At 49.0% G+C, this 24,438-nt stretch overlaps 1 protein-coding gene and 1 long non-coding RNA gene across 5 annotated transcripts in view; one reads left to right on the top strand and one right to left on the bottom strand.

The window, feature by feature from the left end:
- Positions 1–9,220: 9,220 nt before the first annotated feature.
- Positions 9,221–18,295, bottom strand: LOC147572797 (uncharacterized). Of its 2 annotated transcripts, none has more exons than XR_015245790.1 (2): positions 18,131–18,295; positions 9,221–9,501 (listed from the first exon to the last, which is right to left on the bottom strand). It is a non-coding gene; the product is annotated as an uncharacterized LOC147572797 (long non-coding RNA). The 2 variants fall into 2 exon arrangements; XR_015245789.1 differs by lacking the exon at positions 18,131–18,295 and adding an exon at positions 11,046–13,605.
- Positions 18,296–18,306: 11 nt separating this feature from the next.
- The window catches only part of DISP1 (dispatched RND transporter family member 1), a 186,809-nt gene continuing 180,677 nt past the window's right edge, over positions 18,307–24,438 (top strand). For 2 of the 3 annotated variants that reach the window (XM_086693280.1, XM_086693274.1), the window contains exon 1: positions 18,307–18,439. The gene's annotated coding sequence lies outside the window, so the exon portion shown is untranslated. The remainder of the gene's footprint in view (positions 18,440–24,438) is intronic. The other variant, XM_086693279.1, reaches the window with a different exon arrangement.

Here is a 24,438-nt window from a genome sequence, read left to right as displayed (position 1 = left end):
CAAGGAGGAAGTGAAACTTTCACTCTTTGCAGACAACATGATACTCTATGTGGAAAACCCAAAAGATTCCACCAAACACTGCTAGAACTGATCCATGAATTCAGCGAAGTTGCAGGATATAAAATCAATGCACAGAAATCTGTTGCATTTCTATACACCAATAATGAAGCAGCAGGAAGAGAAATCAAGGAATCGATCCCATTTACAATTGCACCAAAAACCATAAAATACCTAGGAATAAACTTAACCAAAGAGGTGAAAAACCTATACACTGAAAATTATAGAAGACTTATGAAAGAAATTGAAGAAGACACACACACAAAAAAGGAAAAATATTCCTTGCTCATGGACTGGAAGAGCAAATATTGTTAAAATGTCAATACTACTCAAAGCAATCTACGTATTCAATGCAATCCCTATCAACATAACACCAGCACTCTTCATAGAGCTAGAACAACCCTTAAATGTGTATGGAACCAGAAAAGACCCCAAATAGCCAACGCAATTCTGAAAAAGAAAACCAAGCCTAAAGACATCACAATTCCGAACTTCAAGATGTATTACAAAGCTGTAATCATCAAGACAGTACGGTCCTGGCACAAAAAACAGACACATAGATCAATGGAACAGAAGAGAGAACCCAGAAATGAACCCATAAATGTATGGCCAATTAATCTTTGGCAAAACAGGAAAGAATATCCAATGGAATAAAGACAGTCTCTTCAGCAAATAGTGTTGGGAAAACTGGACAGCAACATGCAGAATGAACCTGGACCATTCTCTGACACCATACACAAAAATAAACTCAAAATGGATGAAAGACCTAAACCAAGACAGGAAGCCATCAAACTCCTAGAGAAGACAGCAGGCAAAAACCTCTTTGACCTCAGCCACGGTAACTTCTTACTCAACATGTCTCCAGAGGCAAGGGAAACAAATACAAATATTGGGACCTCATCAGGATAAAAAGCTTCTGCACGGCAAAGGAAACAATCAGCAAAACTAAAAGGCAACTGATGGAATGGGAGAAGATATTTGCAAAAGATATATCAGATAAAGGTTTAGTATCCAAAATCTATAAAGGACCTGGGGCGCCTGGGTGGCTCAGTTGGTTGAGCCTCCGACTTTGGCTCAGATCATGATCTTGTGGTTTGTGAGTTGGAGCCATTTGCAACAATGTGGATGGAACTAGAGTGTATTATGCAGAATTAGTCAGAGAAAGATAATTATCCTATGACTTCACTCACATATGGAATTTAAGACACAAAACAGATGAACATAGGGGAAGGGAAGCAAAAATAATATAAGAAGAGGGAGGGGGACAAAACAGAAGAGGCTCTTAAATACAGAGAACAAACTGAGGGTTGCCGGAGGGGCTGTGGGTGGGGGGATGGGCTAAGTGGGGAATGGGGGACACTTGCTGGGAAGAGCGCTGGGTGTTATACGTAGGGGACGAACCACTGGAGTTACTCCTGAAATCATTATTGTACTAGATACTAACTAACTTGGATGTAAAACAAACAAACAAACAAATAATAATATTTTTTTTAAACGAAAGAAAGAAACATTGCTGAAGGGAATGCCCATTCCTGTCACACACCATTTGTGTGACCGAGAGCAAAGGCAGGCGGCCCAGACCCCAACCCTCTTTGCCATGTCAGTCTCGACTTTATTCAACCATATCTGTCTCAGTCACCAGGTGAAATAGGGCAGAGGAGACTGTTCAGTAAATTATTAGGGGCGCCTGGGTGGCTCCGTCGGTTAAGCGTCTGGCTTCGGCTCAGGTCACGATCTCGCCGTCTGTGAGTTCGAGCCCCGCGTCGGGCTCTGTGCCAACAGCTTGGGGCCTGGAGCCTGCTTCGGATTCTGTGTCTCTCCATCTCTCGGTCCCTCCCCTGCTCATGCTGTCTCTCTGTGTCTCAATAATAAATGAACATTAAAAAATTTTTTTAAATAAAAAAATTATTAAGTGCTGTACAAATATCACTGCCACCAGCAGAACTGGCCAGTTCTCATCACTTTCCTTCCTCCCACGAGTGCCGTGAAAATCCTAAGGAACTTCACCTGAAAAGACCCCATGTTGTTTCAGGACTGGTCACTAGGTGTTGCTATTTGTTGGGATAACATTGTTAATTTTCTCCCGTGACTCCAGAAAGCCTGTATTTTTTGTAGATACGGAGGCGGGTTTTTTTCTCCATTTGATTTTGAGAATTACCTTGTGTTTCCCATAATGTATACATAGTCAGTAAAGGAGACTATATTTCCTGAGACTTCGCTTCTGTTTTCCCTCCTCCGGTGCCCCTGACTTTAACAATCACCCACCTCCCTGCAGTGCAGTTCACTCCCCGGCCACTATTTCCTTCCTTCAGCCAACGTTTGTTGAGCATCATATACGGGCCAGGAACTGGACTGCAGACACCAGAGAGAACAGACCAAGCGGCATCTGCCACACAGCTCGCTCTGATGCTTGTCCTCAGACAACAGCCCCCATTTCCAAGTGTCTGTTGGGAAGGGGACTAACAAAACCTTTCTGTCTGTCCCCACGCTGAAAGCCCCAGAGGTGGCTTCCCTGAAGTTCACCTGCCTCTCTGTATTCACCTTGAGCACTGGCTCTTGACTTGAATGGAGCTCTCTCAAGTCATCAAGCTCTCAACCCGCACTTCCCGGACCCCCTCCTTCCTCCCCTCTGCCAACCGGGGGCCACACCCGAGCTTTGCACCGGGTCTTGCCCTTATCTCCGCCCCCAAAGCAACCACCAACAGTCAGGTCATCAGTGCCCTCGGCCTGGGCCATGGTGAGAGACCCCAAACTGGCTTTCCTGCCTCCATTTCTTCTCTCCTACAAATGCCTTGCCCTAGTGACAGAGTGCTTCTTGTGAAGGGTGCTCCCCACCATGTGACCCCACCTCGATTCTTTATTCTAGAATATTTAAACCTCTCCCTAGCATCTAAAACTTTTCTCTGTCACCAGACTCCAAGCTACATAACCTGCATCCTACTTCTAAATTAACGAAAAGTGGGTAAAGAAATATTTCTGTGCCAGGCGTTGGCTGAGGCACATGGGCTACAGACATGAGCAAGACCGGACCCCTTCTCTCAGGATAAGCAGGTTATAAAATACCTGTCATAGACTGAATCGTGCCCCTCTCCCACAAATTCACATGTTGAAGCCCTAACCCGTGGTTCCTTAGAAGGTGAAAGTGCTCAAGGTGAATACAGAGAGGGAGGTGAACTTCAGGGAAGCCATCTCCGGGGCTTTCAGCGTGGGGACAGACAGGAAGAGTCTTTAAATAGGTAAGGAAGATAAAATGAGGTCATATGGGGGGGGCCCTAATCTGGTATGACTGCTGTCCTTCTAGGAAGAGGGGGTGACACCAGGGAGAGCAGCCTCGGAAGGAACTGACCCTGCCAGCACCTTGACCCCAGGCTTCTGAGTCTCCAGAACTGTGCTGAAATAAATGTCTGTTGCTTAAGCAACCCTGTCTGTGGAATTTTATGACACCTGACCTAGCAAACTAAGACAATAAGTAAATACAAAAAATCTTTGGAGGAAGGGCGCTCGCCTGTATATGGGGACCACACAAGGAGTGGTCAACTCTCTCTCTTCTGTAAGCCCAGGGCTGCATTCTTCCTTATCGTTCTCCTAATATGTCCAGTTTTCTCCAGTATCCATGGCTCTGCTCTGTTTCTTCCTTTGTACAGTCTGCTTCCTGCTCCACTGCTGCAGCCAGCGTTCACCGTCGAGGCCAAGGACAATGTCACCACAGTCTTTGCTCTGTTCTGAACTTGATTTCATTTGTCTCTCCTTTTTGCTCCTGTACCATTTTCCGGGTGCCTTTCCTGTAGTCCTCATCCCCCTCATATTTATTTCTGTATCTCTGTAGTTTGGCCAACTCTTCCCAATTATAAATGCTTTGATGTATGGAAATGTCTCTCACTTACCTTCATGTCCCTTATGGCACCTGTTACCGGGACTTAACACACAGAAGATGCTCAGTAAATATGTATCTAACTGGAGCAAGGGGGAAACTCTGCTAGAATAAAGGAAGCCAATCATTTTTAAATTCTTTTTGAATGTTTATTTAGTTTTGACAGAGAGAGAGAGAGAGAGAGAGAGAGAATGCATGAGCGGGGGAGGGGCAGAGAGAGAGGGAGACACAGAATCCGAAGCAGGCTCCAGGCTCCAAGCTATCAGCACAGAGCCCGATGCGGGGCTCGAACTCACGAGCTGTGAGATCACGACCTGAGCCAAAGTCAGACACTCAACCGCCTGAGCCACTCTGGCACCCCTTACCTGAACTTTTAAGGAGAATACAGTTGTTCCTTCTTTCCTGTAAAACAAAGGCAAAAGCTACTGGGTTCTTTTCTGTTCTCTTGACGTCCTGACTCAGCCCCCTCATGATTTTGCAGCTTCATCAGATTGCCAATGTTTCCTCTCCTGTGAACAAAGTATTTGGCCACATCTTGGCAGTCAAAGCTGTGAGCTTTTATTTTGTTTGTTTTTGAGAGAGAGCATGAGCTGAGGAGGGACAGAGAGAGAGAGAGAGAGAGAGAGAAGGAGAGAGAGAATCATAAGCATACTCCACCCCCAGTGCAGAGCCCGACATGGGGCTTGAACCCACGACCCTGGGATCATGACCTCAGCTGAAATCAAAACTCAGACGTCTAACTGAGCCACCCAGGGGCCCCAAAGCCATAGGTTTTCAATTTAGAGAAGTAGGGCTTTAGGTTTAATGGGGATAATCAGGAGAAGCTGACTCTCCAACCTTTCTGAGTCTTCAAATGTGGTTTATATGGATCTAGGTGAGGTTTGGATAAAACGGGCACACTGGCCGCGAGCAAACCTATAGGATCTAAGTACTGAGGAGCGAACCCGGAGGGGCTGAATGGGAACCCCTAACTACAAGTCTAACATTTTCTGCTCTCTGGAAATGCGGCCTCTCTTCCGGAGGTGATTTTCCCCTTTTCCGAGGTCTGCCTTCACCTTCAAACCCGAGGGAGCCCAGAGAACAGCCTCAGAATTCCCCCCCTCATTCTCAATCACAAACAAGTGGTTTCACCCGTAAACGTTCTCCTCTTCTCCCCTGCTAGCTAAAGCTTTATTTTAAAACTGTAATTAAAATATCTCTCAGAAATGTCGAGAACTCAAGCATGAGTAATCCTGGAGTTCAATAGGAACAGAGGCTGTATTGCTCGATTGTGCTCGTAACACAGTCGTCTTCGTGTAAACTGAAGCTGGGAGACCCTGTGCTGGTCAACTCGTGGGAATTCTGCCGCACAGTGAAAACCTGAACCACAGTTACGTCCGACAGTGTCAGCGAATCTCACGGCCTAACGTCGAACGCAAGAAGCTGCTCACAGAGTCCGTGCTATACTATTTCATTATTACCAAGTTCGAGAACAGGCAAAGGGAATCTCCCGTGACGGTGAGGTGTACATGAGCAGATTCACGTAAAGTCCTCGGAAAAATAAACGGCTGGAAATCAGTCCATAAGTGTGAGCCACTTTTGTTAGAATGAGAGACGTTCAGTGAAACCTCTCTGAAATGAATGGTGCCCATTAAATGGTCCTACTGAGGAGCCTGAAGGTAACCTCGTGGGAGAACCGCACAGGAGCCTCACTGAGGAACTCGGCTCTGGGAAGCAGGACCCCTGGACTTGCAGGCAGAGGTGATGTCAGTAGGGAAATGGGCTCCCGGAAGGGCAGGAGGCAGAGGGGTTGGGACAACAACAGGAACCATCGCATGGCTCAGGCAAGGGGTGGGACGGGGGTGGTAGCAAGTTATTTCTGAGAGGAGTGGGACGGAAGGAGCAGGAAATCTTGTAGCAGAAGCTCCAGAGAGGGATTTCGGGGACACCCACGCCCCGAATAAGTAAAATCTAGGGCCGGGACTTATAGCTTCAGAAAGCCACATCCTTGCTTTGGAAACAGCTCCAGGAAAAGCCCCCCAGCCTGTTCCAACCAGATCCCTCCCTCTTAAGATTCAGGAAGGGCCCTGGGCCTCTGCTCCGGTATTTTCCTGAGGCATCTGCCCACTCAGTCTTACATGCCCTCACGCTCCAGCCTCGCTTCGTGTTCTCCAGGAAGACTGCACACATGCTCAGGAGTGTTGAATTTGTTTCAAAACGTTGGAACATTTGTTTCTACCTACTGCTCTTTCCCGCCTACTCTCCTTTTACTCAGGAAGTTTCTGATCCAAAGAGACTTAAAGAGTGGCTTGGGAGTTATAGCAGATGTTATCAAGAAGGCTTTGATACTGGTTTTTAAAGTACTATTTTCTTTAGATTTATCTTTCCATATATAAATGTAAAACTGTCTCCATAAAGTGCCCCACTGCACTTATAAACTATCATTCTCAAAATAAAGGACAATCATAATGAAAAAGTAATTATAACCCTCTGTAATTATAACGGCACCATTAAGTTCTTCACGCCTCAAGACCTGTTCTACATGAGAATGAGGGTTTCAACAGCGTGGCTCATCACACGGTTGCGCAGATGCTATTTGATGTTCTCACCCTGATTGTGTTTCCTTCTTCCTCACCCCCAGATAAAAGAAGTATGATGCAGGAAAGGCATGAGCACAGAGGATCGAGTATAAACTATTCATGCATTTTTTCAAAAGAAAGAACTAATTCAAATTATGTTTTGGTAGTAGAAAAGGGGACGCTTAGGCAAAACTTGCGGACTGGTTGGCGTTCCTCTAGATAAATAGGGGAAGCCTGGATCTTTCACTCCGCCAACCACGAAAATCGCTAGGGTGAGGAGACGCATTGGGTTGGCTCCGACAGTGTGTGTTTCTGAGAAGCCGTCTCACAAAACCCAACCCCAGTGAACTCCTGAGCCATTCATCACAAAGACTTTAAAAACATAGGGTATACCTTGTCTCTGATATATTGGGTCAACTTTGTCTATATAGTTATGGTTTTGTATGATAAGACCCAAACGGAGAGATTCTCACGAGCATACTAAAATTGTATGCAAAATCGTGTGTGTACATGCTTGTGCGCGCTTTGTCTTGTGGAGACGGATGTATATCCTTCATCACGTTCTCAGAAGGAGCCACAACTGAAATAAGGTTAAGAATCCCTGACCTCCGGGTGAGGTTCAGAAAAACAAGACAAACCAAACCAAAACAAACCCGGAGAGCCCAAGAGCAAAGCCCACAGTTCACACAAAGACAGTCACAGGGTGGGTGGAGGGGACCACACAATAAAGGTGCTGAAGCATTAAACTAGCAAATAGCTGTGCAGAAGCAGAGAGAGCCGTCAGTCCCCACCAGACAGGGTTTGCATACTGTGGATGCTCTGAGCTCAGTTTGCCAGAATTGATTTTTTCGAGTCAGGCTCACAAATCATTCGGGTCAAGACTGTCCTCCCAAGCCCTTGGAGAAAGGGAGAAAGCCCGCGTGGACCGCAGGTGGGGAAACAGTCCAGCCAGGAGGGAAAGGTTGCTGGGGGGACGTGGCCTGGAACAATGCTGGGCTTAAACCTTATGGAGGCATGAGACAGGGCACCCATTGCTGAGACGGATCATTTCAAGCCTTTTCAGTTTGTTTGTGGTGTGCCTAGAGGCCGTCCTTCCCAAGTGGCACCTTTTCTTGAGGGATGGGTCTCAGGAGCATGGAGGGGGAAGGGGAAGAGAAGGATTCACCTCCCCCTGGGCTCACCTCCCCCTGGACGCACCTCCCCCTAGATTCACCTCTCCCTGGACTCACCTCCCCCTGGATTCACCTCCCCCTGGACTCATCTCCCTCTGGACTCACCTCCCCTTGGACTCACCTCCCCTTGGACTCACCTCCCCCTGGACTCACCTCCCCCTAGATTCACCTCCCCCTGGACTCATCTCCCCCTGGACTCACCACCCCCTGGACTCACCACCCCCTGGATTCACCTCTCCCTGGACTCACCTGTCCCTAGATTCACCTCCCCTGGACTCACCTACCCTGGATTCACCTCCCCCTGGACTCACCACCCCCTGGACTCACCACCCCCTGGACTCACCTGTCCCTAGATTCACCTCCCCCGGACTCACCTCCCCCTGGATTCACCTCCCCCTGGGCTCACCTCCCCCTGGACTCACCTCCCCCTAGATTCACCTCTCCCTGGACTCACCTCCCCCTGGATTCACTTCCCCCTGGACTCATCTCCCTCTGGACTCACCACCGCTTGGACTCACCTCCCCTTGGACTCACCTCCCCCTGGACTCACCTCCCCCTAGATTCACCTCCCCCTGGACTCATCTCCCCCTGGACTCACCACCCCCTGGACTCACCACCCCCTGGATTCACCTCTCCCTGGACTCACCTGTCCCTAGATTCACCTCCCCCGGACTCACCTCCACCTGGATTCACCTCCCCCTGGACTCACCTCCCCCTAGATTCACCTCCCCCTGGACTCACCACCCCCTGGACTCACCACCCCCTGGATTCACCTCTCCCTGGACTCACCACCCCCTGGACTCACCTCCCCCTGGATTCACCTCCCCCTGGACTCACCACCCCCTGGACTCACCTCCCCCTGGACTCACCTGTCCCTAGATTCACCTCCCCTGGACTCACCTCCCCCGGACTCACCTCCCCCTGGACTCACCTCCCCCCAGACTCACCTCCCCCTGGACTCACCTCCCCCGGACTCACCTCCCCCTGGACTCACCTCCCCCTGGACTCACCTCCCCCGGACTCACCTCCCCCCTGACTCACCTCCCTCTGGACTCACCTCCCCCTGGACTCACCACCCCCTGGACTCACCACCCCCTGGACTCACCTGTCCCTAGATTCACCTCCCCCGGACTCACCTCCCCCTGGATTCACCTCCCCCGGACTCACCTCCCCCTGGATTCACCTCCCCCGGACTCACCTCCCCTTGGACTCACCTCCCCCCGGACTCACCTCCCCCTGGCGCCTCACTGCTGATTATCTCTTGTTTCTTGGTTCTCCTGGCATCTTCGTAGCCTGAACTTGGAGCACTCGCCTCTCTTCTCCCACCACCTTATCCTTCTTCTTCCGCGTTTGACTTTTGTAGTAAGAGGAATAGGTTACATTTGCATTTTTCAGACCCCTTTGGAGGAACGACCCTTGTGTGAAACACTAGTGTATCGAGCTTCCCTGCTGTGAACTTGTACAAAACTAATCATCTTGAGGACCAACTTCTAGTACGTGCTGTGTATTTATACACCTTTTTAGCATAATTTTTTAAAAAGTAGTAGGATGAACTGACAACATTGGGGTCCAATTAGAGTTTATTTGCATCACAAGTGACCTGGCCCAAAGGCTCACCTACTGTCAAGCGAGCAGGCGGCAGGTGAAGGCGGCAGGTGGTGAAGGCGGCAGGTGGTGAAGGCGGCAGGCGAACAAGGCGGCAGGTGAAGGTCTCTACGCCTCTGTCCGTTCTGAGTTGCTCTTACTCGATCAGTTCATTTACTTGTTCGTTAACTGAACACATAGTAGGCACCGGAGTCCTCTTTTTGGGGTATATTTCCTGCCTTCCAGGGATGGAAGATTCCTGTAAGGAGAGACAAGTATGTAACTGTGTGAGGTGGTGCACAGGGGGGCTATTGACTCATCAGGTATGAAGTCTCCCGTTGGCCTAGAGGACATGAGTCATTTCCTCTCTACGGAGTCACATCTGGGAGGGGCTTGAGGGTCGAGTAGGGATGTGTGGTGGAGGGAGAGGCAGAAGGAGAACATTCCAGTGCCGAGAAAAACACATGAAGACACTCAATAAGAAAAGACTGGGAAGACAGTGGTGCTAGAAAGTCCAGCCCTCGGAACCTTCTAGCAAGGAAGTAGATTTTGTCAGAGGGGTGAGGAGACAGGTACTGATGGGTAGAAGTGGAGAGGGAAAAAGTGGAGGGTGAGTCTACAAAGATAGCTGGAGGTTTCCTAGTAGGAAAACCTATATCTGCTACAGAATTGCATTTTATCCCCAAAGCAACATGAGGATAACAGCGTTTTCAAGTGTAGCAATGATGGCCATCACGTGTTTCATTTTGTCCTAAGTACTTGTCTACATTAACTTATTTAGACCTTATACCAATTTTATGAGGTAGGTACTATCGTTGTCCCCATTTTAAGATAATGAAACCAAAGCACAGAGAGGTTAACCAAATTATGAGGCCACACAGCTAGTAAGTGATGAAGCTGTGTGAATTAGTTAAGAGAGATTTGGACAAATACCGGAGAGCAATGTGCTGTGTGTCCCAAGCTAGTGGCAAGGAATCCAGTCTGGAGGATGTTATAGTAATCCAAAAAAGGGATCTTGTGTCGAGACAGACAGAGCTAAGATGTAAAAGTGCATCAAAAGTATTCTGTGTGGGGGCATCTTGGGCTCAGTAGGTTAGCACTCGACTTTGGCTCAGGTCATGGTCTTGCGGTTCATGGATGGAGCCTCACGTCAGGCTCTGTGCGGACAGCTCGAAGACTGGAGCCTGCCCCCCCCCCCCCCGCCCCTCTCCTGTTGTGCTCTCTCTCTCTCTCTCTCTCAAAAATAAATAAACATTTAAAAAAAGTATTCTGTGTCAAAATCCTGTCTCTCATCTGCTTGTTACCGGATCCAAAGCAGTCTGAGTTTTCCAGGATGACTTCATCATAGATTAAAGCTTTGATAAAGAATGTCGACTGAACCTGGGTGAGCATTGACTCTTGATTTTGGTTCAGGTCATGATCCCAGGGTCATGGGATGGAGCCCCGAATTGGGCTCCTTGGTGAGCGTGGACCCTGCTCGAGATCCTCTCTCTCTCTCTCTCTCTCTCCCGCAGCCCCGCTCCCTGGCTCGCACACACTCTCTCTAAAAAAATAAAATAATAAAATAAAGTGGGGTGTGGTATTTCCTTAGTGCATGAATATAAAAGAAAAGGTGTTCTTTTATAGGAGTTCAGGCAGGGGGTGCTGCTCACAAGGAGACCTTGCATTTGCTCTGCCGAAGAAGGTGGCTTTCTGAGAGCTTAATGAGCAAGTTGGGGTTGGATGTCACGCCTTCAGGCACTGGTCTCAATTTACTTAGCTGGTGCATAGAGAGGATATTTTTGCCTTATTCGTTCAACAAACCTTGTTTGGGCACTGTCACCTGCTGGGATTTTGCTGAGTGCTTGCAATCAGAGACAGATAAAACGTGGTCGGTAACTTCAGGAAAATTCTCTCTGGCCCCTTTACCAGTCAAGCTCCAGCCAGGAATAAGAAGCAACACCAGTTATCCTAGCGAAGAGGAATTTGTGCAGGGGGTTGGTTTCCTGGGCGATGGGCATCTGGAGAGGCAAGGGAGGCATGGCTGGGAAACCAGGCAACACGAGTGAAGCACGAGGCCGGGGAGCAGGGTCGAACCTGGGAACCCGTCCCAACAGCCATTCCCAAGGCGAAGGGTCACCCCAGGTGATGCAACAGAGGAGGAGGCAAGTCCTGTCAGCCTCCAGGCTGCAGTCTTCCCTCATGACCCCTCCGATGCCCCCGGTGGGGGCGGGGGGCAGTGTGCAGAGGGGAAGAGTCTGCAGGGCTCAGGCGGGGAGACAGAAAGGCCAGCAAATCAGTCATTCTGGAAGAGAGTCCAGTCTGGGTCTGAGCTGGAACCGAGACATGCCTGAGCTGCAGGCCTCCGAGTTGGAACGCCCAGAATTTGACTCTCTTGCACCCGCCTTGGGGCCTTTGCCCGGGGGTTCCTTCTGTCTTGGAACACTTTTCCCCAGCCCTTTTGTTTTCACTTTTTTTTAAGCCTCTGCCCCAAAGTCCCGTCTTGATGATTGTAATCGAAACCCTACCACTGCCCCCATTCTTTTATCTTGCCTTATTTTTTCCCTAGAATATTTATCATGGTGGAAAATAAACATGTCACGTTATAACAAATAAACATTTGTCATCATGTTACAATTTCACATATTCATTTATTGCTTTCTTGTTTATTTTTTGCCCCCCCCCCCTTTGGAACACAAAATCCTCCTGGGTGGGAATTGTTGTCTCTTGTTTCCCCACGGGCCGAGAGCAGTCGATGCCATCCGGATAGCTGTTGAATGAACACGGGAATGAGGGGATGCTTAGCTGAGGAAGAATAAGAAGGTTGTGTGGGGCAAAAGGCTAATAAAACTAGTAAGAAAAGACTCATAAGGAAAGTGCTGTGTCTGTCGAGATACCTGATCGCTCTCCCACGTAGGAAGGAGCAGCCGCAGGAAGAAAATGCAGGAGGTGTGTCCCAAACAGTATCTACGAGGTGAGCCCAGGTGCCAAAGTGGGATCAGGGCTGGGGACAGGACAGCTGCCAGCGACTCCACATTGAGGCCTTGGACATTGTAGGTACACAGGTTTCTGGCCAGGCCGGCGGCACGCTCTCATAAACCGTGTGCGCTTGGGTTTGTTGGAGCGAACGATGAAGAAGGTGTGAAGGGGGAGGGCTCAGCGGAGGCCACCCCTCTTTGTAAATGCAGAGCCAGTCTTCCGTTCGCCAGAGATCCTTCCAACATTCTTTGGGCCACACTCCGCTAATACGAAAATTCTACTGGACTGCCACGAGGAAAAAAGAGTAAAAGATACAGAACACAACTCAAAAAAAAAAAAAAAAAGAAAAGAAAAAAAACAACAACCCACTACAGAAAAGTACTTTGAAAGTACCTGCGGTGAAGCGAGCATTGTGGCTCAACGGCATCTCCTGCTTTGTTCTCAGGTAAAATCCCAGACCCCTGCACCTGTAAGTTATTCCCCACAACCATGTGGACATCAACTCAGCCTCTCTGATTCAGTCCTACGCACTGTCCATTTAATTTTTTTTAAATGTCTTCATTTATTTTTGAGACAGAGACAGAGCATGAGCAGGGGAGGGGCAGAGAGAGAGGGAGACACAGAATCTGAAGCAGGCTCCGGGCTCCGAGCTGTCAGCACAGAGCCCGACGCGGGGCTCGAACCCATGAATGGTGAGGTCATGACCTGAGCTGAAGTCGGAAGCTCAACCGGCTGAGCCCCCCAGGCGCCCCTCCATTTAATTTTTAACAATACCCTTGGCACATCTGTGGTCTTGCTTCCTGTTTGTTTCTCATTGTAACACGTCAAGGAAAGTGTACAAAGACGCATAGTGTCGACACAGTATATTGATAGTCTAAAGTTCTATGCATATTTCTGTAGGAGGAAAAAGTTGTATTGCTGTATTTAAGGAATCTTTCTTTTAGAAATGTTTACGGAATATTGCTTATGTGCAACGGGGTTGCCAGATTTAGTAAATAAAAATACAGGATGCTCAGTTAAATTTGAACTTCAGATCAACAGTAAATTCTTTCTTACTAGAACTACGTCCCATGCAATGTTTGGGATGTACTGGGCCCAGGTCCCAGGACCCAGAGGGGACCCCACAGAACCAGCCAAGAGGGTCCGTGGCTGCATGCGGGATGGAAATCAGATGCCAGCCAGGAGGCAGTGAGGGCAGAATCTACCGAATAATGCCAAGTGGCGTGAGTATAGTAGGCAGAGCATCTGGGAGACTCAGATGGAAGGGAGTCTCCCCACCACTTGGGGTTGGGGGTTTATACTGGAAAGGGGTCCAGGGTAAATGTTCTTTCAGGAATCCAGGGTGGGGTCCAATTGAAAGCAAGTGGCAGGTGAACAGCAGGTGTTACAAATCACTGAAGCCGGGGGGCGGGTATTGATGCCAGTGTCAGCCGGGTTTGACAGACACAGAGCTGGAACAGGCTTGGGGGCCGGTCTCTCACGTTATCAGGTGTCGGGGGCCTAGGACGAAACACAGACAACGATGAAGTTCTTACCCCTCCCCCCTTGGGGTGGGAACATAGCTTTCTCGGTTTACTCAGATACGAGGTGAAATATGGCACCCAAGTAAGTGGGGCCTCGCAGAGAAACAGATGGAGCCTGTTGTTCAGCTTCCCTACCTTATTTGTACTGAAAATAATAGGACATCCCAAGTTTACTGGGCATCCTGCGTTTTACCTGGCAACTCAATATTTGCAACGTGGTCTGTCTCAGGATAGAAACACAGAAGAATCAGAAAAAACTCTAGGCTTCTGCCACGTCTACTCAAGGCAGAGATAACCACCCTGTACTGTGCTTGACTTCAAATGTTTTGAAGAGTGTGCTACCTGCACAGGAAGTGACTTCTTACTAACTAATCAGGATCCTGTTACAGAGAAGGCGTATTCCTTCTCTTTAAGGCTTATATAAATCCACTGTTTTTACAGGTTAAGTTTTGCCTTGACCTTCCCAGCCTGTAGTTAATTTCTTCATAGGAAATTAAGTTTGTATCACCGAGACTCAGAGCTGAAAATTCATTTTATTGTTTACCTGGTGGTTAGATTTGCAAGTCGGGAGCAGTGCTGTGTGTCTATTTCAGTTACCCAACCTTGAGTGAAACCTGTATTCAAGAGGAAAGGCTTGCTTTCCGGCCCCTGTTGAGGTTTGGCAGGTGAAGCTTTCTCTGGCTTGAGCGAAATTTCTGCTTAGCTGTGATGTTAGGAGGAAAACACGGGGAGGCTCGCGCACCCATCAGGTGTGTGGATTGCTCGCTGGTTTTGCAGAAAGACAAACAAGGTTTGGCATTTGCAGTTACAAACTCGTATACAAGCCCTTCAGAACACACCCACACACAAAGGGGCGCCTGGGTGGCGCAGTCGGTTAAGCGTCCGACTTCAGCCAGGTCACGATCTCGCGGTCCGTGAGTTCGAGCCCCGCGTCGGGCTCTGGGCTGATGGCTCAGAGCCTGGAGCCTGTTTCCGATTCTGTGTCTCCCTCTCTCTCTGCCCCTCTCCCGTTCATGCTCTGTCTCTCTCTGTCCCAAAAATAAATAAACGTTGAAAAAAAAAAAAGAACACACCCACACAAACTGTTCAGTTAATGAGTACCACGCCAAGTTTCCCTGTCGTTTTACAGGTGGAATTTCACTGGTGTAGGCCTTAAAGAGGTCTGAAATAGAAGTATCTGATTATTATACGATATGTCCCTGTGGAAATCACATTTCACTTGAATTCCACAAGAGAAAAGAGGTGAACAAACCCTATGTTATTTCTACTCGCAAGTGTTTACTTGCAGAGGATATGAACCCATGTTGAACATATTTCCATGGGATGCAGCACGGACAAACCTACCCTGAAAGTGGATTTAGGGGAGGTGGGGGAAATGGGGAGATGCTGTTTCACGGGTGTTGAGTTTCAGTCTGGGGAGATGAGAAAGCTCTGGGGAGGGACGGGAGTGATGGGTATACGTTGCATATGCAGCAATGCCACCGCAGTGTGCGTTTGGATGTAGCCAAAATGGCAAATTTTATGTTTTATATATTTTACCACAATAACGAATTAGACCAGAATACCAAAAGTTACATTTTTAAGTATTCTGGGTAACCTGAAACATTTCTGGGGCGGCTACCCTTTTAGGAAGAAAGCACCACCTTAAACGTAGTTAGGAGTCATCTTTTGCGTTCAGTGATACTGTTGGATCATAGGAGATTGAGATCTTCACAAAAGTACCTTGCCTACGGGGCCTTGCAGCAGTTGGGAATTATTAACTGGAGAGCCCTGGCTGACCTTAACTACCACTCAATACATAATCTTTAACTAATATAACTCTACACTAAGTGGTTAGCGTTCCAAGGAACATGCTGCCATGACTGCCTCCAAGCAGGCTGGTTCACTGTGCCACGTGACTGCATTAGTGTGTGTCCAAACGGTGGAAGGCACACTTGTGGACCTGCGGCTGCTGCGGCCCTTGGTGATGCCGGTTGTTTCCATTTATGTTTATGAACAAATAAGGATAAGGAAAACCCCCAGGTATGAATGGGAGTGTAGAAAGTTTAAATAAACTTTTAAAGTAACCTTATTAGCTCTGCTAATTAACCCACTTATCTGTCAGAGCCAGGTGGTGAGTAAGGAGGGAACAAAAAGATATTTTTCCTTAAAACGTTTTCTCCCAGTTCTGAATACAACTACACAGCGGTCATGATTTTGCAAAGGCTGATGCCGAAGGCCAGGTGGCGGGTGGGAGGGAGCTCAGCAGCACACTAGGGGGTCTCACAGGGGTCTGGGGGGGGGTACCGCACTCCCTCCACACCAGAAAAATTGGGGAGCCCGCTGGGAGGGAGATCAATAGTCCTGTCTCTGGGACCACTGAACTCCATCTGGGTGGACTCTCTTCCTCCCCTGTGCGTAACAAGGAATTTGGAATAGACCATTTCCCAAGTCTCCTTTCAGATTTATATGCTGATTATACGATTTGCCCCACCCGCCAGCCCCATGATAACTGAGGCAGTTTTCCTGATGGGACCAGGCAGCAGTGGCCCTCCTGTCCTTGGCCTGGAAGGACATGCTGACTCCAGAGCTCTGGTGACAAGAGATGGATGCTGTAGAGTGAGCAGGTGACCAGTGTCTCAGGGAGTGGTGTCGTTTCACTGGGAACAGGAACCGACTACAACTAACCCGAGTAGCACGGGGACTTTACTGGAAGGACACAGAATTTTCAGAATTTAAGGACAGGAAGTTGAGCTGGACCTCACAAGGGACTGGAAATCCAACGCTGGAAAGCTGGGCACAAAGATGGAACACCGCTCCGATAACTCGGTCTTCCCTTCTCCCCTCTTTCCTCTAGTATCTCCTGCTTTTGTTCCACCAGCTCCAACACCCTGCTCATGCCTAGAACCTGATTCCAGGTTTACAGGGCATTTCTATCTCAACACGAAAGAGACCAACTGCAGCTCCATTGGTGACCGAAACCCATGCTGCAGAGACTCTCAGCTGTTTGGGTTTGAGACAGATCGACTTCAGTTTGCTATGCCAGTGAGTCTGGAGCATGTGGCTCAGTGCCCACTCAGCAGGGGCTCTGGGAGCAGATACCCTTGAACAAGGACGTGCTATGCATACACTCCTCGAGCTTACTTCGGTTGCAAGCAGAAGCCTTCCCTGGCTCATCAGGCAAAAGAATGTTTTGGAAATACACAGGGATTATCACCTGTAATCAAAGGAGGCAGGGCAGGTCCTGGTCCTCAGCAAATGGTGTTAACAGACCTTTTCTTTAGGGTACAGCCATTTATGTGACTGTTCTAAGGGCTACCTTCTGTGTTTTCCTGTGCCATATGTTAAATTCCTGGAGGTGGGGAAGACCATGAAGGGCCTGGTTGAGGATGTGTCCATTTCTGGACTCATCTGTTTTACAGGGACATGACCAACCTGTCCCACTTTTCCTAGGACCATCCCAGTGTTTTAAGTGCCAAAATTCTAGTGTCCTGGGATCCCCCTCAGTCCTGGGCAAACCAGGACACTTGGTCACCTAGGAACATGGTCACTTTACATGGTATATGGTCCTTTGAGGGGACCTCTCTATTTATTAGGGGTATTTCTACCACAAGCAAACAATCGTGGTGAGCTATATGGAAACATTTCATGACATTTCGCGGAGTGCCTGTTACATTCTACTTCTTGATGGGGGGGGGGGGTGCACGCATGTGTGTACACACACAAACACACGCGCGCACACATGCTCTTCCTAGTCTCTCAAGGACACACCTCTCCACTACATGATTTGGTGATGTCACGCACCACCACAAAGCGACTGCTAACCTCCCCAACGTGGGCAAGCGGGAAGCTGCACCCTTCTGCTGGGTGTGGGGCTGATGTCGTGCCGTGTAGGCAGACTGTCTACATGTTGTCCATTCTTCCTTCTCTGCTGTTGACAATCCTATCTGTACCTCTCACACCATAACCCGAGAGCGAGAGAAAAAAATTGTCATACCTTTTCTTCCTAAAGAGGAAAGGGGGGACTTGGCGCGCAAGAAAGTATTGATTAAACACTAGCAGCAAGCGAAACAGCCATAGAGGTAACCGTCCTCATCCCTGTGGCTGGTAACGAAGCCTCATTACCCTTCTAAGGGCTCAGTAGTTCCAGCGGGCATTTCGGTTGGTTGGGGCGATCCGCCCAATGCGGTGATATGAGGGGTAAGAGCCCTGCTGGTCCCCCCTTAAAGGCCTTGATCACTGTTTTGGCGTCCCCGATGCAGCCCCCCCATCCCCGCGGCGCCCCGATGCAGCCCCCCGGCTCCCCCGTGCGGCCGGGCTCTCTCCGACGCCCCTCTCTCCCGCAGGCCCTCCCGCCTCCTCCGATCTCCAGCGCGCGCTCGTCGCTCCCGACCGTCTCTCCGAGAAGGGGGGCGGGGGGACTTGCACCTCCCGTCCCGCAGCGCCGGTCCCTCTCCCCGCCCGCTCGCGTCACCTTCCACCCCGCAAAGCGGAGCTCCGCGTCTGGGCCCCGCGGGGCCCCACCGCCGCCACCAGCACACCAGCCTGCGGCCGCGAGGAACCCGCGCCCCTGCCCGCGGCCTGGGGGCGGAACTTCCGGTCCCCCGCGCAGACGCCTTCCGGCGCCAGGCGGAAGCCGGCTCCGGGTCCGCGTTGGAGCCGGAGCGTCCCGGACGCCGGTCTCCTCAGTGGACGCGTCTTGGCCACGCCGCCGCCGCCGCGCGACGGGGAGACCGGGTAGGGCCGGGGGGACCGGGGCGCCCCGCGCGGGCGGAGGGCGACCGAGCATGGTCGGGGCCGCGGGAGGGGTGCCGTGAGGGGCGGGGGGCGCGGGTGGGAGAGGTCGGGGCGCCCAGCCGCGTAGCCTCGCCGCGGGTCCGTGCTGGCTTCCGGATGTGTGTGTGGGTTGGAGGGACATCGGACGCTCCGGGGACACTCGAGGTCTCCCTTCAGCCGAGTCCCCTTCGGGCTGCACTTCTTTGTCACAGGAATTTAGCAGCCCTTCCTCCGGTCGGGGGCTCGGACCCCAGGCCCCACGTACAGTCGCCCACGCCCCCGACTGAGCCAGCAGGCGCCCGCGGACCGTAGTGCTGTCAGGCTGACCGCAGTTCTCGTTCTGGAACCCTCCGTGGCGCCAGAGTTTAGCTTGTGCTGCTTCCACTGCCCCGAGCGACCTCGTCAGCACGCTTGGAGCTGCGGAGAGGATCGCAGGGAGCTGTGCCTGCGCTTGTACTGGAGCCCCTATGCGTTAGTGACTCGGTTTACCCAGTGAGGACAGTCTAGGTGCGGTTTCAGCGGATTACACCCAGTCCCTAGGATACGGGTTAGTGACTCCGTTTACTCAGTGAGGACCCTCCAGATGCGGGTGGAGTGGATTACACCCAGACCCTAGGGTTTGGGTGAGTGACTCAGTTTACCCAGTGAGGACAGTCTAGGTGTGGGTGCAGCCAGTTACACCCAGTCCCTAGGGTTTGGGTTAGTGACTCGGTTTACCCTGCAGATGCGGGTGGAGTGGATTACACCCAGTCCCTAGGATATAGGTTTGTGACTCGGTTTACCCAGTGAGGATCCTCCAGATGCGGGTGGAGTGGATTACACCCAGACCCTAGGGTTCGGGTTAGTGACTCGGTTTACCCAGTGAGGACAGTCTAGGTGTGGGTGCAGCCGATTACACCCAGTCCCTGGGATATGGGTTAGTGACTCGGTTTACCCAGTGAGGACAGTCTAGGTGTGGGTGCGGCCCATTACACCCAGTTCCTAGGGTTGGCTACCCCAAGGCCACAGACTGTGTTGAGTGTTCCCGGAACCATGGTGTCTCACTCACAGTAAACACAGGTGGTTTCTCTAGTGGCCAGGGAGGGGCGTGTCGGCTTACTTTGTCATTACTGCAGCTCATGCTGAGTATTCTCCTCATTGTCTACACTGCATGTGATTTTTATTGGCTGCGCTTCCTAAGGACATCGTACAGCCTCTCACTTAGGTGTAATTAGAGACTCCGACCTGAAAAGGCGAATTGGGTTTTGCCACAAACTGGGCACCCAGCAGGGCACTCCTCGCGCTGTCACTGTTGGAAGGGACGGCTGCCTAGCGCCTTCCTCCTCTTGGGTGCTAGACTACGTCGGTGCAGGTCGCCCGGAGACCAGGTTTCGGGGGTCTGACTTGCACGAAGTGAACTAGAACGTTCTGTGTTTGTTGGTGCCTCAGTGTATTGCTGACTTGTAAATCCCTCACCCCCTCACCCCCTCCCCCCCCCCCCACCCCCGGCTTTATCAGGTGTAATTGACAGACAAGAACTGTGTGTATTCTAGGCGCACCGTGTGGTACACATTTTGATGTACATTGTGACATGATGGTCACAATGAAGCTGATGACACGTGGTCACCAGTACCTAACCGTGTTGAGATCTACCTCGTCCAGATCTCAGATCACAGTGTTAGTAACGCTTATGAACTCTTGATGGACTTGAAAATCTGTACTTGAGTTGGGTGTAATCTCCTTATATTTAGGGACATAGCTGATATTTACAGATGGAGAGCAGTGTCTAGAAATAAACAGTGCTTCAACATGTAATTAACTATAGTGGGTAATTTCTCAACTAGAAAATGGTAAAATGGCCTGATCTTTATAGTTATTGTGTTGATTGCTGTGTGGATTTCTCTATATATCTTCATTTAATCTGTTTCTTTAACTTAGACAGTGTTACTTTTCTGATAAGGCTTGTTCTGAATTGTCTGTAAAATCTTGGTTTAAGAAATGTATTTCTCCCCCTTTCGCTTGGTTTTCGGGAGATAAAACAGTTGGGAAAGTATGCAGATCTTTAGGCTTTAGTTTGCGGCTGAGGAAGTGCTTGTTTTTGAAACACAAGAGCCCGCCCTCTCTGGCAACTGTCTAGTTATATGTCTGAATGATATATTTGAAATTGGATTGCTGTGTGTTCTGGATAATCTCTGGGATTTTTCTTTGTTCTAATCGTTGAGTAAAATTTTAAGTTTTCTGTAGATGAACCCAAGTGTTGTTCTGTAGGATTTAGATACATTTTACACTTTAACCAATAGTGGAAATTTTAATAGGGCTGGGCAAATTACTAGTTATTCTTAACAGATTTATTACTTACTTTTGTTTCTGCGATGGCAAAATGCGTAGCTGTGCGATGGGAGAACTACTAAGACAGCGATGGCCCGGGCTGTTTTTATATTCACGTATTTACACATTGCTTTCCATAGTCACCTGTTTGTAATATGTGCAGTAATTTGCTATATTGGGATTTTGGGCTCTGTGCTCCCTGACTGTCAACCTTATAATTACATAGTCCGCTCTCTGTTACCTGTATACCCCATTAGAAGGGCACCCCCTGCCGTTTGATGGTATTGATGAAAGGACAGTGTTGATCTGCAGACCTACTGTCCAGCTGCAGGGCCTGTGATGCATGCTGGCTGTCACCAAGATTAGCTGAGGCATCGTCAGCCTCTTCTTTTAGTAGGACTTTCTGCCCTTTCTGTGCTGCTGAGTTAGACCTTTTCTCTCAGTGACTGAGATGACATTGGCCTCAGCCAAAAGGGCTGTCGGTATAGCCTAGTTCGTTCTGCTGACCTTGATCCCATAACTCTTGGCAAATTTTTTGCCCTCCTGACATGCAGTTATGGCTGTGAACCATTTGTTTACGTTGTTATTGTTTGAAAAACAGTTTAAATACTGAATCATGATTGGATTATATAACTGGACTACACTTACTTTTGCTTGGAGCGAGGCATCACATTAAATTCTACAGGAACCATTCTATTGAAGGGATAGTTGCAAATACTACAGAAAATACACTGATTGTCATTAGTCTTTGTTCTTGTTATGAGTTTTGTTTGTTGGTTTGTTTTAGTTTGAGATCCTCATGAAAAGAAAAACTGTCCAGTAGGAGATGGGGGGGAGGGGATGTTAGGAGGTGATGGTGGGGGCTTTCTGCAGTGGTTGTATCTCACGTTGTTTGCAGTTATCAGTGCTTGGTGGTAATAAAAAGAAGAAAGGCGTAGTTGGCTTTATCATTGTTTTAAAATACCTTACAGACAGTGCTCTCCTTTATTGCCTGTGGGGTGTAGAGAGAGAAATTCCTCCTGCCGCTCCCACCTGCCTGCGGGAGAACGACCTGGCAAAGGCTCTTAAGTTGGAAAGTTTACGTGGTCATTGGGAATCGTGGAGAGGCTTGAGGGAAGGATTGAAATGTGAATAAAGAAACAAACATTGAGGTTTATTTTAGCATTGGTATTTTTCGTGGACATTGACGGGAACACTGCGCGTACGAGAAGACCAAGCACCGTGTACGAGTGACCTCGTCTTAGTTAAAGCGGAGATGATAGGGCCGACCCGGGAAGTGATGCATTGTCAGGTTCTAGACTTTCCCACAAGAACTAGTGACCACACAGATAAGAAGTATTGGAGTCAACACCGAACATTTCAGACCTAGGCAGTGACTATTGACTTGGTCTTTCTTTCCTGACAAACAGTTACTGGTTCCAGTTTGCTCGGTGCTCCAGCTGGAAAGTACCTTGGGAGATACTCTGACGGCACTCCTTGGAGCCTTGGAGCGTGGCGAATGTTGACCAGCCACGACGGGTGGGCTTCAACTTCCAGACCTCTGTAGCCTCTGCAGGCTCTTATCATCCTGACAGGGGTTGTAATGCCTGTGTCAGCCTGTGCTTGTGACTTAACACGTTTTCATTTGATCTCAGAATAAGCGGTCAGCTTGCGTCCATTCAAGTCACCTCTTCTTTTTTTTTTTTTTTTTCTCTTGATGGATCGGAGTTTTCTTTCACACCTGCCGCTCAGAGGAGATCGTTCTCCAGAGATCTGAGCCCTGAGCGCCGCACGGGGGACAGTTTATCCTGCGTTACTTCCGCATTCCGCACTAGTAGTAATTTGGCGCCCAAGGCAAGCAGGGCAGGAGGAAGAACCCGGAAGAGGAGTGTCTAAGCTAGGAACTAGAGTCCTGTTAGTCCTGGCCTCTTATGGTGCAGAACTTTACTTAATTTTCCCAACATTCCCCCCTTGGATGCTTTTTTAAAAACATCTTTTTTAGTAGGCATCACCCTTTAGCTCTAGGGGTTGGTACTCTCGGAGGGCTAAGATGCGTGTTGCAGTTGCAGGTAATGTTGAGGGACGTGGTCAGGGTTTGTATAGTGTCCGCCACAAATGCAGGCCCGTTGTCACTGTGTATGGTTAAGGGCAGACCAAACCGAGGCATCATTTCACGTGGAAGAGCTTTGGCCACCTCACGACTTCGTTCCGTCCTGGTCGGGAAGGCTCTGACCCATCCTCAGTACGCGCAGATTATTACGAGGAGGTACCTGAATCCTTTGCTTGGTTGTATATCTGTAAAGTCCACCTCCACGTCTTGGAAAGGGGTGGGTTTCTGGTAACCGTCAGACCAGGTTTAGGGAGGATATGGTTTGCGTATTTAGAGATTGATGAATTAGCCAGGCCTCAAGTACATGATAAAGCACGAAAGTCTTTATCTGTCGATGGGTCTACAGTGAGAACAGTCTTGGCATGCAATGGTTGGGGGGAATCCATCCCATTTTCTAGTTGTTTAAATAATCATATGCCCACGGGGTCTTATTATTATCCCCACAGAATAACAAGCACAGAAGATTGTCTGTACATGAAATACTGTGACAATTTTTCTGAAGTTTACCTCAAGTTGTGTAGGTTAGGCACACAACAAACATTTAAAGGCAGTCGGAGCTAGAATTTAACATCCATAACTGTGCGCTGTTGAAACATAGTTTTTCTCTCTAAAAACCCTCATTTCCAGAGATGGCCAAATCAAGACCAATGCATTTGTAGAACAAGTCACGTCTTAAGAAACCTGGCCTAATTATTTACATAAGCTCAGCAAGAATAGCGATTGATCCTGAGGATCTGTTAAAGTTTGCTTTCCTGGAACCTTTTATAAGGAATCTCCAGATTGAACTTTTCGTAGCCTCTCCAGGCCAGAAGCCAAGCCAAATACTTGCCATCAGACAGGCCTGCAATACCTGTGGAACTGGGTGAATTCCTCTTCACAAGGTCCCCAAGATATCCTGAGGTTCCTGCACCTGCCAGGAAGTGACCTTCTTTACTGCTGGGAACTCTGTAAGCAAGGTATCCGGCCAACATTTCCAAGGGCCTTTATCAAGTCAACTCTTAATCTGTAGTCCTTAGTTATCAAAAAAAAGCAGAACGGCATCCTTTTTAGGAACACTTAACCTGTTCTGTAATAAATGCCTTGTTAACCCCTCGGGTAAGACTGTCTTTGTACTTTTAGGATCCCTGCTTGAAAAGGACTTCCTCCCTGGTCTGTTCACGCAGCTTTATGTTGGTTGATGTTTCAAGAGTCTAGGTTTTTCATAACCCTTTTTCAAGGGGGTGAGCAAAGCTTAGAAGAGTCTGACTAATGTAGAATAATAACTGGTAATTTATGTATAAATATTCACAGAGTGCTTTTCTTATATCGTCATTTGGTCCTTAGGCAGGATTGAATGTCAGGGACAGAAACCCTGAGCTTCAGGAAGGTTAGGTGACCAGCCCGGTGATGTCTTCTGGAATGAGGTGCTGGACCTGGGGTGCAATCCCAGGTCTTTATCTGGACTCACCTGTTCAATTGCGTCTCAACTCTTGGGCCCTTATACATCAGGTATTTTTTTTTTTTTTTTTAATTTTTTTTTTCAACGTTTATTTATTTTTGGGACAGAGAGAGACAGAGCATGAAC

Source organism: Puma concolor, chromosome E4 (genome assembly GCF_028749965.1).
Source record: "Puma concolor isolate L17-30 chromosome E4, mPumCon1.1.hap2, whole genome shotgun sequence".
NCBI classification, from domain to species: Eukaryota; Metazoa; Chordata; class Mammalia; order Carnivora; family Felidae; genus Puma; species Puma concolor.
Note: the sequence above shows the minus strand (reverse complement) of the source record. Positions and strands in the feature narration are given on the sequence as shown.